Here is a 12,506-nt window from a genome sequence, read left to right as displayed (position 1 = left end):
TAATGGGGGGGGCGTGGACATCAATATGTATAAGAAGACCACGTAATGGGGGGGGCGTGGACATCAATATGTATAAGAAGACCACGTAATCTGGGGGGCGTGGGCCCCCTTTTCAAGTCCTCATGTGGCATGAGGTCTTGGGAATGTAATGGGTCAAATTTAAGATTTAATCTATCACAGCAGGAAGGAGATCTGCAAGTTGAAAACCTTGCAGATCCTCCATGGGAGCTCCCGGGAGATAGATAGGGGTACATAGATCAAGCCTAGATACGCATAGTCTTTTCATAGAAATATTACTTTAAAAACTAAGCTAGCATATTTTATCGTAAAGGGAAAAATGAGTTATTTCAAATAAAAAAAAACCAAATAGCTAATCAAAGAACACAGATACATGTTATTATTAAACGTATGTTTCAGAAGTGGTAGCCTACAAGAAACTCTGCTTAAAGAACTATCTGTAACCTGACCTGTATCCTGCCTTGGCCATCACCTTACCATGGTACTTCAATCAAATCCTGTTACACCCTGTACCATTCTGACTCCAGCCTCACTTTTCACATCTGTCAATAGGGCCAGCAACATTACTTCGGAGGTCCCTTCAATAGGCAGCAACCTATATTCCAAGGTGAATAACAGGAAGAAACATTACAATGCTAAGTTTCACTATTGGTTCAATCCTTACACTATTAAGTACCAAGATCAGCTACTGTGCAGTCCCAAATGTAGGGTTCTGGGGTCAGAGTGTGCACCAAGCTTTCAAGTATGAAATCTACCTAAGAAAACGGTCTGGGGAAAATGGGAAGTTGGGAGATATAAAGCTCATTCCACTCCCTCTTTACCTCATCTTTCCTAGCAACCCAAACTAGGGCATGGCAGGTAAAGGGACGTACTTCTCAGAAGGCAAAAGACAAACGTTTGATGAATTGACCACGGGTGGAGAACTGATGGGCATTGTGTATGCATAATGGCCAAGCTGACTTTTTATGCTGATTGCTGCCAAGATAAGAAAGCATAATGAATGGACCTTCAGATGCTCTGCACAGAGGCAGCTTTAATTTGACTGGTTTTAATAAAATTAATTCTTCAGGAAGAGAAGCTGAAAGGAGGAAGTGGATGGTGATATGGACTGATCAGAAAGGCAGAGTGTGACCTGGGCATGGAACAGATATTAGCTGCTGGTTTTCCATTTGTTAAGTCGGTCAAATAAGTGGAAGGACAAAGTTGGATTTCATTATGTCTATAACTCATTAAAATGCCTGGATGTGCCCTGCATTCAATAGAGACATTTAGTATCTTGAGATGAAATGGCCTGGCTACATAGGAAGGCGTCCTAATAAACAACAAATGGATCTTTTATGAGTCTCTTACTTTTCTTGTTTACTGAACATCTCCTCTCCAGGGCTAAGGTGAATGAGAAGCGTTTTCTCCCAGCTCATGGAGGCTACAGAATGGCTAAGTCTCCTGAGTTAGCTTCTCTAGCAAACTACGAAAGGTCCTTCTGGTCTCAGGCTTCCCCCATGCCAGGTTTTCTCTGCCAGGCAACTATGCCCACATGTTCTCACACAGTGGACCCCATAGCGACTCACTATCTGTTTTCTTGTTTATCCCCTGAGTTTGGTCCCCTGGAAGATATATGCTGGGCTTTACGTAATAGATGACAAGACACTTTCCACCTATATTACACAGTGCAGTAAAACCGTGGCAATGTCAAGAGCAACCCCAGATGGACAGAAAGACAGGAGAGAAGAGCTTTAGTTTAACCTGAGGACAAACTCCAGTTGAGGCAGTGCATAAATTACCTTATGGATCTCAGCTTCCTCCATAAGTGATATTTTAGGTCACAGTATGTGACTGTTGCATCTTTTAACAATTGCCATTTGATGCCCTCTGTGTATCAGGCACTTCTAAGTACAAAGATGATGTCTTAGTTAAGGCTTTATTGCTATGAGAAGACACCATGACCAAGGCAACTCTTACAAAAAGAAAACATTCAACTGGGGCTGGTTTATAGTTCCAAAGGTTTAGTCCATTATTGTCATGGCAGGAGATACAGCAGTATACAGGCAGATATCATGCTGGGGAAGGAGTTAGGGTTCTACATCTGGATCTACAAGCAGCAGAAGGAAACTTTATCACACTTGGTCTAGCTTGAGCATAAGAGATTTTAATGCCCATCCCTACAATGACTACCTCTAATGAGCCCGCATCTACTCCAACAAGGCCACATCTCCTAATAGTGCCACTCCCTAAGACCAAGCATCCAAACACACAAGTCTATGGTGACCATCCATATTCAAACCACCACAGGTGGGTAAGATAGTACTTTGTCTCCTAGGGTCTCATAATCTCATGAAACTGTGGTATCAGCGTACAATCATCAGAACTCAGAAATGAGAGTTCTGCTTCTACCTTCAAATGACTTTTAAAAGGTCTTTGGAGTCACTTCTAACATCCAGTTACCTTTAGATTTCTTTCCTAACATCTGTTCTTCTCTGATGTTGAAGATAAAGTACAGAATTACAAAGAAGTTTAGTTACTTAAGTATAAAGGAACCTTCCATGATACCATGCTTGTCGCAGCTGTAAGAGCAAGGCACCTATGCAAATCAACACCAAAAACACTTCTTCCCCCCCCCCCTCCTGCTTTGGCAAGGACAACCTTTCTTCCCCATTGGAATAGGAAAGTCACTTGTTACTAAACAGCTCAGCAAGGTTTGTATTGTTGGAGAATATAAAGTTTTATGAGCAAGCCTCTTCTGCTCTCTCTGGATTTAACTGAGAGAGTAAGAAAGCCCCGCTCAGGAGTTCAGGGTGAATTATAGACTGCTGCTCAAGATTCACAGCTCTTCGTGGTAGGAGGTTAATATTCTCACATGTCATTAGGTCTGCTGGCTCTCCTGATGGTTCATTGAAGCAGGCAGCAAATTATTTCCTCATGCCGCTGAGGACAGCACACTTCAAAGCAAGGGAAGTCAGGTCAGGACAGGCCTTCAGGTGGATTAATGACTTCAGATCACCATGGGTTGTCTTCAGGTAAGAATGGGCTTGAAGCTTTTGACAAAGCTAACTTTTTGATCAGTCTTGACCCATTTTTCAAGTCAGACCTCCAGATTTTTATCCCTAGCACCTTCTAAGGACCTGTCAAGACCCGCAGGAAGGTTGAGTGACCTGTCTGGTCATTTTATCTTCACTTGAAAAGCCTCCACTTGCTCAATGATAATGCACATCCCATTCACAGTTCAAAGTGAAGCTTAAATGTATTCCTTGGAGAAGACTTAGCTCCACCCAAACCAGCCAGAGTGTCTCTAGGTTGAACCCTCCTGCTATGACTTCTATTTGGATGCTCTTGCTGCCACTGGCCAATGGCTTGCTCTATTTTCCTGTTGTCCAAGGCATTTGATGCTTACTTCTCTACTTGAAGATTAAGTCTTATGATGACCAAGACAGTGGCTTATATATCTACTGATAGTTGATTGAGTAGGAGGAAGGGAACAATCTATGTGTTAGAGATGCAGATTCTATGTCAAACCTCCATCCAAAACAGACTCACTAATGAGACCAGCCTGGGAATCACCACTTCCAAGAATCACAGCAACTGAGGGAAGCGTGGTAATGAGCAGAAGACTTGCTTGGGAAGTCAAAAAAAGAGAAAGGACCATCTTCCCCAACCCAGGATTACTAAATAGGTATAGTTAGTGCAATCATGTCTGTATTCTATTCTAGTCTGTTCTAGCTTTTCTAAACACACACAAAAAGGGTCTGACTGGGGTCTTCAGTACCATTGTGGAGGTTGTCCCAGTCAAGAAGCCATTAGGAGAACCTGGAGGAGACCCCACTGAAGGCCCATCTTTGAGTTTCAAATCCTGGGTTCTCTGAGCAAGTATTGGACCAGGAAGTTAGACTTCTTGTCTAGTGTCTGGAGAAGAGGTAGATGGGACTTGCAAGTATTTTTCTCTTTAGAAAGAGGTCCCTGCATAAGCATGAGCAGGAGGGACATCAGGAAATTCCGCTATCTCTGCCATGAAGAACCAAAGTAAAAACTATAAAAACTAGGAGAATCCCTCTCACTGTCCCAGGCCCACCTGTGCCCTGTGCTTGGCTCACTTCAATATGTTATTTGCAGGCCTTTCCCCCATCCCATCATGCATACACACACACACACACACACACACACACACACACACACACACACACACACTACACCTGTATATATAGACAGTTCTCAGAGACTAGACAGGTTCTTCCACCTAATTGACTCTGGCTTGAACCCTGTATTACTTACATTTCTTCCTACGATGACAGAATGCTTGACAAAGACAACTAAAGGCAGGGAAGGCACAGCTGGCTCACAGTTTGAGGATGACAGTCTATAGTAGTGGAGAGATCCTGGAGGTCAGAGGGGTCACATTGTGTTCCTAGTCCAGAAAAAGAGAGAGTTGAATGCTGGTCCTCCATTCCTGTATTAGATGCTTTTTAAGCACCATGAGAAGATCCACTATAACCCTGGCAACTAATCCAGGGAAGAGCTCTGTGTTGAGTCCATAGATGAGATGTAGTACAAATAGATTTTTCCTTTAATAGGCTTCAATTGCTCCAGAGCAAAGAGTGGTAACTACGTCATTACTTAAAACTCCGATGCAGGGGTCCAAAGTGTACATTTTATTGCATAGCATGGCTCCTTGTGAGTAGAATTAGGTATTCACTGTAATTTCCATGTTCTTTGTATGTCTATCAAAGTGTGGAACTCAACTCAAGGAAGGCCCCAACTCAAAGCCAACTCCATGGATCTAATGGCATACTATGGTCATTGAGCCAGAAAGTATCCATTCTAGATAGGCCATGGTTTTGTGGACTAGAAGAGAAAAACACCAGCTGTCAACATAATCTGGGTTACTTTTAAGATTTTTCTTCATTAAAATACCTCAAATATTCTCATTTGAGGGCTAGAGAGCTGGCTCAGTACACAAGGCACTTGCCATTCAAATGTAAGGACTGGAGTTTGGACCAAGAATCCATATAAATTCTGTATGGATACAGAAGCCCACCTGAAATCTCAGTGTTCCAGACAGACACAAGATCCTTAGGGCAAGCAGGTTAACTATACTATCCAAGGTGGCGAATTCTGAGGTCAGCAATAGATTCAGCCTTCATAAATAAAACAGAGAGTGATTGAGGAACAACACACATCCATCTTTGGCTTATACACATGCACACGCATGCACACACATGCACACACATGCACAATCACAAACAAAGAAGAAAAAAATATTCTCACTTTTTATATCCTGCAGGTTGCTTAGAGAAATAAAGTCATTAGTTCAATAATATGTTGTTCTATAACATTAAGAGAATGCCTCTTCTTGATTCCGGATGAATTCCTCTTTCAGTATCAAATCACAATGGATGCTTAGATAACATAGGAAATACCAAAAATATGCCTATGTCAACTAAGTCATTATCTTTTAATGAGAACAACCAGAATTCAATTCAAGAATGTACTTACAGTAACCCTGTGGTACCTGCTGGTAGCTATGAAGAACTTCAAGAAGCAATTTTCAGGAGGACTTGGTGGTGTTAAAATATAAGAAATGTTCATCTTGAACTTGGGCCCAGTAGAACAACTCCCACAAAGAAGGGTGGTGAGAAGAAGGGCCATTCTGCCATCAATGAGGTGGTGACCCGAGAATACACCATCATCACTCACAAGTACATCTATGAAGTGCGCATCAAGAAGTGTGCTCCTCAGGCATTCAAAGAAATTCCGAAGTTTGCCATGGAGGAAATGGGGACACCAAATGTGCACATTGACACCAGACTCAATAAAGCTGTCTGGGCCAAGTGAATAAGGAATGTTCCATGTCGCATCTGAGTACATTTGTCCAGAAAACATAATGAGGACGAGGATTCGCCAAACAAGCTCTATACATTGATAACTTACCTGCCTGTTACCACATTCAAAAATCTACAGTCAGTCAATGTGGATGAGAACTAACCTGCTGAATGCCAAATAAAGTTGCAGAACTGCCGAAAGCAAGCAAGCAAGCAAGCAAGCAAGCAAGCAAGGAAGGAAGGAAGGAAGGAAGGAAGGAAGGAAGGAAGAAAGAAAGAAAGAAAGAAAGAAAGAAAGAAAGAAAGAAAGAAAGAAAGAAAGAACGAACAGGGGGAGGGAGGGATGGAGGGAGGGAGGGAGGAAGGAAGAAGGAAAAAGAAATGTCCATCTTAACAAAGATGACAATAAAGAGTAGCAATGACTGCATGGACCAGAAAGGTCACACTGTACCTTCTGATATCTCCAGTACTGTTGTATTGTCACAGACAGTGTCAAGGTGATCATGGTTGTGTGAAATGGAACAACTTCTGGGGCAAAGGACACATTACAACCTATTATGCCAGTGAAAGCCCCTGCTCACTTCCTAAGGGACCATTATTCCCGCAGGGAGCACCCAAGGGAGCCTCCTATAAAATACAGGCATTCAGAATGGAGACTCAGGAGCCACTGTAGTTTGGGCAAACTCCAAAGCTGCATTTATTCATCTTCTCCTTAGACTTGACTTTCTGTGCCTAGCTTAAGACAACTATTACGCATAATCCAAAAGTGCAACACACTGTTTATCTAACTATTACTCAGAATACTCAAATACGAAGCCCATTAAAGGAAAAGTCTATTTGTACTACATTTCATCTGTGGACTCAACACAGACCTGGGGAGATGACTCAATGGGTAAAGTTAAGTATATATCATCCCCAGCACACACATAAAAGCCAGGTGTGGTGGCACATGCCTGTAACCCAAAACCCAGAAGGAAAGAGACAGGAGGATCTTGGAGACTTGTTGGCCAGCCAGCCAATCTAGCCAACTAGAAAACTCTAGGTTGAAAGAGAGAACCAATCACAAGAAAATAAGGTGAAGGGCTGGCAAGATGGTACAGGCTAAGTGTCTACACATATAAGCATGTAGACCCGAGTTATCTACACCTTGCAAATAATTGAAATCAACTCCTGAATATTACACACACACAACATACACAAACACACACACACATAGACATACACACACACACACACACACACACACACACACACTCATGCCACACACTCTTGTATGTGTCTTCCATGCAGTAATAGTAAATAAAATAAGATAGAGAGCAACCAATGAAGGCATTTAGCATTAACCTCTGACTTATAGATGTCCATGCACCAGCAAGAATTCTGGCATACACACACATACACATATACAACACAAAACGCACAGCTGCACAATGCATATACAGAAATATATTAAAGTTCACACCCATATCCACAGTCACTCTCCGACACACAGCTGTGAACATAAGTAAATAACTCTCAGCATGGAATTGATGTTCAATAAAGGGCTCTTTCTTGTTCCCCTCTCAGCTCTGAAGACAAAATTACACAACTAGATATTATAGGAGGGAACCCGAGGACTCATCCAGCGAATTCTGACTCTCAATAATCCTTGGAGGATATTGGGGGGAAAGCTAGGTAAATTCTGGCTGCTACACTGGCAATGTTAAACAACACTAAGTTCACCTACCAAAGTAAATAAACCAAAGCTAAAGAATAAACAAAGCAACAGAAAAGCAGTCTAGTTTGGAACAGTGGGTAACAACTTCTCGGTGGTTAAAGGACTCTTTCACAGGGGCTAAATATCAGATATTCTGCATACCAGATATTTGCGATCCATAACAGAAGCAAAATTACAGTTATGAAGTAGCAACAAAATAATTTTGTGGCTGGGGGTTCACCATAACATGCTTCTCTTCTTACACTTGGACAGACAGCTCCTACCTGGCTTACTAAGTTTATACCAGACATCCAGAACAAGGGAGAATAATTATAAAAGAAAAGGGATCAGAAAAAGAAAGGGTAAAGTACATAAGAGTTGGGGGCTCCTCTTTTGTTTGTTTTGCCTCTGAAGGAGTTGTTTTTCTCAGCCTAAACAACTCAAAGATGGAAACAGAGGACCTGAGGCTCTGTGGCAGATCTCAATCCATGGGGTCAAAAGACCCTTCCACCTAAGACCACTGGAAATATCAGATATTTACATTATGATTCATTATAGTAGCAAAATTATAGCTGTGAAGTAGCAACTAAATAGTTTTATAGTTGGGGGGGTCACAATCACATGAGAAACTGTACTAAAGGTCACAGCATTAGGAAGGTTGAGAACCACCGGGTTAGGGACTCTCAACAAAGTAACACTCAGTACTCCTCCCATAAGGGTCTGTCAAAACATCATGGCCACGAGTCTGCAATGAGCACACTTAAAGGAACAACATGTATTTAGAGGGAGTCTCCACTGAGCTTGTTTTTATATGAGGGGTTAAATAACCACTGCATTCCAATTGTTTATAATTCCCATGGAGAGACAAGATGTTGACGTGCGGAAATTAAACAATATGAGATTCAAGGAGTAATTCAAGGTAACAATAGAACCGTCACGAAGCGATATATGCTCATATGTCACATGAACACTATAGAAGATAAATGGAACAAGAACTCACAGGGAGGGATCGCACTGAGCTGAAAGTCTAGGAAGGGTGCTTTCAGAGAAAGAGGCTCTGAGCTGAGACTTTGAAACGATTGAAGGGTACGCGTACCGCTGCTTTAAGCAGATAGGACTTGTTGGTGGTAGAATTTTTAGAAAGACCTTGTGCTAAAGTATAATTTCATAATTAAAGACAACTGGAAATGTTTGCTTAAATACCTGGCTTTTGCGCAATGCCAGAATAATGGGGTGTTGTAACAGAGAGTCAGTGCTATGGCTGATAGTTTCTTCACTGACTTCAAAGACCGACCCCCTTTCTCTTGGTATTCATGTCCTTGTGTAACACCTCTGGATGCCTAAATGTGGGATGTACCTTAAGAATGGTTTGCTGAAGAATAATGCAAAAGTGAGAGGTGTCACTTCCAAGATAAAGTTACCAAAAATCTGGACTTTAGCTTTCTAGATGCCTTACCCACAAGCCAGGGTCCCCCTAGGCAGCCAGGACAGCCTTGAACTCACGAGGATTCTCCTGGGTGAGAACCACAGACAGGGTGTTCTCCTATTGTAGGTCTTTACCATGTCTAGAGTAGAGACAACCTGTTTTCAGGCTACATGGAGAAGAACTGACAGAGGCCTCTAACTGGTGGCCAGAAAGATGAAGACTTCATCTACTATAGTTCAAGGAACTAAATGTTACTACCACTTCCATGGGTATGCTTAGAAATGGATCCTTTATCCTTTTTGGTCCAGTCTTGAAGCCATGCTAGGCCTCTTTGGAACCTTCACTGGGAGATCACGGGGAAAGCTGCCTCCAGGTCTCAGTCTACAGAGACTGTATGTTATGTATTTGTCATCGGAAGCTGTTCTATTTCGGGTTGATTTCCATACTCTACAATATGTAACTCGTTCAAATGCATCTCTCCCTCTAACCTGCCAACTAAGACCCCTCTACATGCATGTTAAGTGGATAAATAGGGGACTTAGTCAAGGTCAAGAGACACAAAGAGACACAAAGCATTCACATGTGAGCAGGGTTTGACTTCGTATTTGTGATTGCAGACAATTTATATGTGTGTCTTTAATGAAGCATAGGTGAAACCACAGGATATCTGAACCCCAACCCTTCCTTGGAAGCCTTTAGGAGTAGATATGTCAACTTTGTGACCAGTAGTCTAGTCTTCTCTAACAGAATGGGGCTACTTGAACCCTAACTCCCACAATTACAAAGGTTTCTGCAAGGGTCCTGTATAAACACCACACTTATTATCCAGAGCCAGGCATTTTACATTTTCTCCAGCAGGATTCCTTCTAGATTCTTCCTGTAGCCTCTCCTGAAAGCTGAAGCTGAGGGAAACACATTACAGGAATGCACGAAGAGGCTCAACTGCTTGGGATTGCCTCCTTCAGTCACAGTAGCAGCATGTTAACCTAGTAGCCGCAGTTTGGAAAGTGAGCTACAACGTACTTCAGTGAGTTTCCGGAACGTCAAACTTTGCCTGCCAGAAGAGATAGACATGAGGCTGCATTCTGCAGAGATGCTGTCCTTTTGGTGTATACATACATGCATGTGCAACGCTAGGATGGAGCTTCCAGAAGCAGATCTTGAAATGAGGAAGTGGGGACGAGTCATTTTTTTGGAAGGGGTCACATGCAGCCCCAGAGAGAAGAAAGGACCAAAGTCAATAAGGATGAAGCATGAGTTGGGCGACTGGTTGGCCCTCAGTCCTTCTAGGTCATGGATCAGCAGACTTTTTATGTAAAGGCTGAGATGGTAAGCATGGTAGGATGTGTGGGCCAAATAATTCCTATTAGTAACTTTTGTGACAGTAGCCACAGATGAGAGAAACTTCTCCTGCCTGACAAGGTCTCAGTGGCCAGAAAGAGTATCTGCTATATTCAGCCGGAAACTTTCAGTCTGATGTGTAGAGAAACAGGTGAATGACAAGAGAAGATGGGGGAGGCGGTGAGGACCAACATCCTATGTAGTGAGTGACTCTACCTCAGTCTGACCCATTCTTCAAGAAGGGAAGAGTGAAGAAGGCCTGTGAGAGGAGCCAGAGCAGGAGGTCTTCCGTGGTGGGTGGAGTGTTCCCTTTCCATGGCTCTGCCCCCTCCCCACCTCCCCTGCACTAAAGACCACCACCTGATTCCAACAAGTAGAATTTTCCACTAACACAGTTTACCTGTTAGCCTAGCTAAGTCTCAACTAACAATTCCCTTGCTTTGGGAGCACAGAGACTCCGCCACCCTTATGGAGTTCTTGCCCGAGTTGGACGTGTGGTGCATTGCTGAAGTTGTTGGTGGTGGTTTGAAAATTGAGATCAAGGCATCATTTTTTCTGGCTGGAAAGGAGAGTGACACAATAAATAAAATAAAGTTTTGAGCAGTTTCCAGCCCCAGTTCATTGTATCCTCAGTGGAAGAGAGAATCTACCCTTCTTTGCTCCTCTACAGGAGGCTCGAATTGAAGACAGAAAAAATTAAATGAAGTTAAATCATCTTATTATGTAATTGGGACTAGGCCCCAAGGCTTCAGCAGTCAAGATGGGATTAAGGGCAAGACCACCTGGGCTGCCATTCTCCTGGGTCCCATTACCACCCCCCCTTGTCCCCTTTTATAGCCAACAGATTAAAATGTGAGCCTAGCAATCTTTGATCTTTCACTTGCTGACACAAATCCTTTAGCGCCTCCGACATTTTCTACTGAGGTAATTAGTAGTAATTAAAAGGTTTCCAACAGTCTTTGCTCCTTGTTTCCCAACTGTCTGTCTTTCTTTTCTCCTCCCCCCACCCCTTCCCAAAAGAAATTGCTTTTACAAGTGCCTGCCATCTCTAAAACACAGGCATCCCTCCCTCTCTTCTTTATCTGACTTGGCCAGATCAAGTAGATTAGTGATTCCATTATTCAGAATACAAAGCCAGACAACAGGTTTTACTATCTCACCTGACCTGGTGAGAGTGCAGGGGGCTTAGGCTCAGAAACAAGCTCCCCAACTTGTAGGTTTATATGAAAAGACAGTCCAATTATGCAGAAAAAGACACCAGGCAGCATCTTCTGCCAAAGAGAGACACCGTTTAAAGAAGTGTCTGGCTCTAGTATCCATCACGTGCACACCAGTATATGCTGTTAAGGTTTGAATGTGAAATGTCCTCCACAGGCTCTTGCAGTCCAACACTTGCTCCCCAGGTGACTGTGTTGCTTGAAGATAACAGGGCCTAACTAGATGCCTAGATGCCACAGGACCGGGACTTGAGGACTGTAGCCTCCTACCCCTGGGCTGCTACGGCCTTGTTTCTTGACTGATAACTTCACATGACCCAGTGTTCCTGCCACACGGATGGGAAACCTTCTTCTCCCAGGCTTTCCTGCCATGATGGATGGCCACCCCTGAGTCATGAACCAAAATAACCCTTTCCTTTTTTAAGCGTCTGTCCAGTGTCCTGCCACACCAACAAGAAAGAGAACTAATGTATCCACTGATCTGTACACATGACTTCTCTACCCAAACACATCCTTGTCCCCTTCCCATGCTCACCATCTGTTTGAGGTTAGAATACAGGGGGAAATGGAAAATGTCAGAAGTAAGAAGAAGAAAAAAATTATATTACCAAACATTTACAGACATATAATTGTCTTGCATCATACACATACAAACACACAGTCATACACACACATATATATATATACACTCTCACACAGACACACACTGTCACACACACAGACACGCAAACATACACGTAGACACACACATAGACAAACATGTAGGCATAGAGACACACAGAGACAAACAAACACACTCACATACTCAGACACATTTAAACACATAGATATACACAGAGACACACACAGACACACACATAAACACACATTCACACACAGACATTTCTAGACACACATAGACACGTATACTCACACAGAGACACACACAGAAATACACCCATGCACTCACATGCAGACACACACACACACATACACACACACACACACACACACACACA

General features: G+C 42.8%; 1 protein-coding gene and 1 pseudogene across 2 annotated transcripts in view; one reads left to right on the top strand and one right to left on the bottom strand.

The window, feature by feature from the left end:
• Lrmda (leucine rich melanocyte differentiation associated) overlaps positions 1–12,506 on the bottom strand; it is a 1,022,231-nt gene that overhangs the window by 468,717 nt on the left and 541,008 nt on the right. The gene's annotated exons all lie outside the window — the stretch shown is intronic.
• Positions 3,980–5,991, top strand: LOC110325668 (annotated as a pseudogene).

The sequence above is a fragment of the Mus pahari genome, chromosome 8, assembly GCF_900095145.1.
Source record: "Mus pahari chromosome 8, PAHARI_EIJ_v1.1, whole genome shotgun sequence".
NCBI classification, from domain to species: Eukaryota; Metazoa; Chordata; class Mammalia; order Rodentia; family Muridae; genus Mus; species Mus pahari.
The sequence above is the reverse complement of the archived record's forward strand: the minus strand, read 5'-3'. Positions and strand labels throughout refer to the sequence as shown.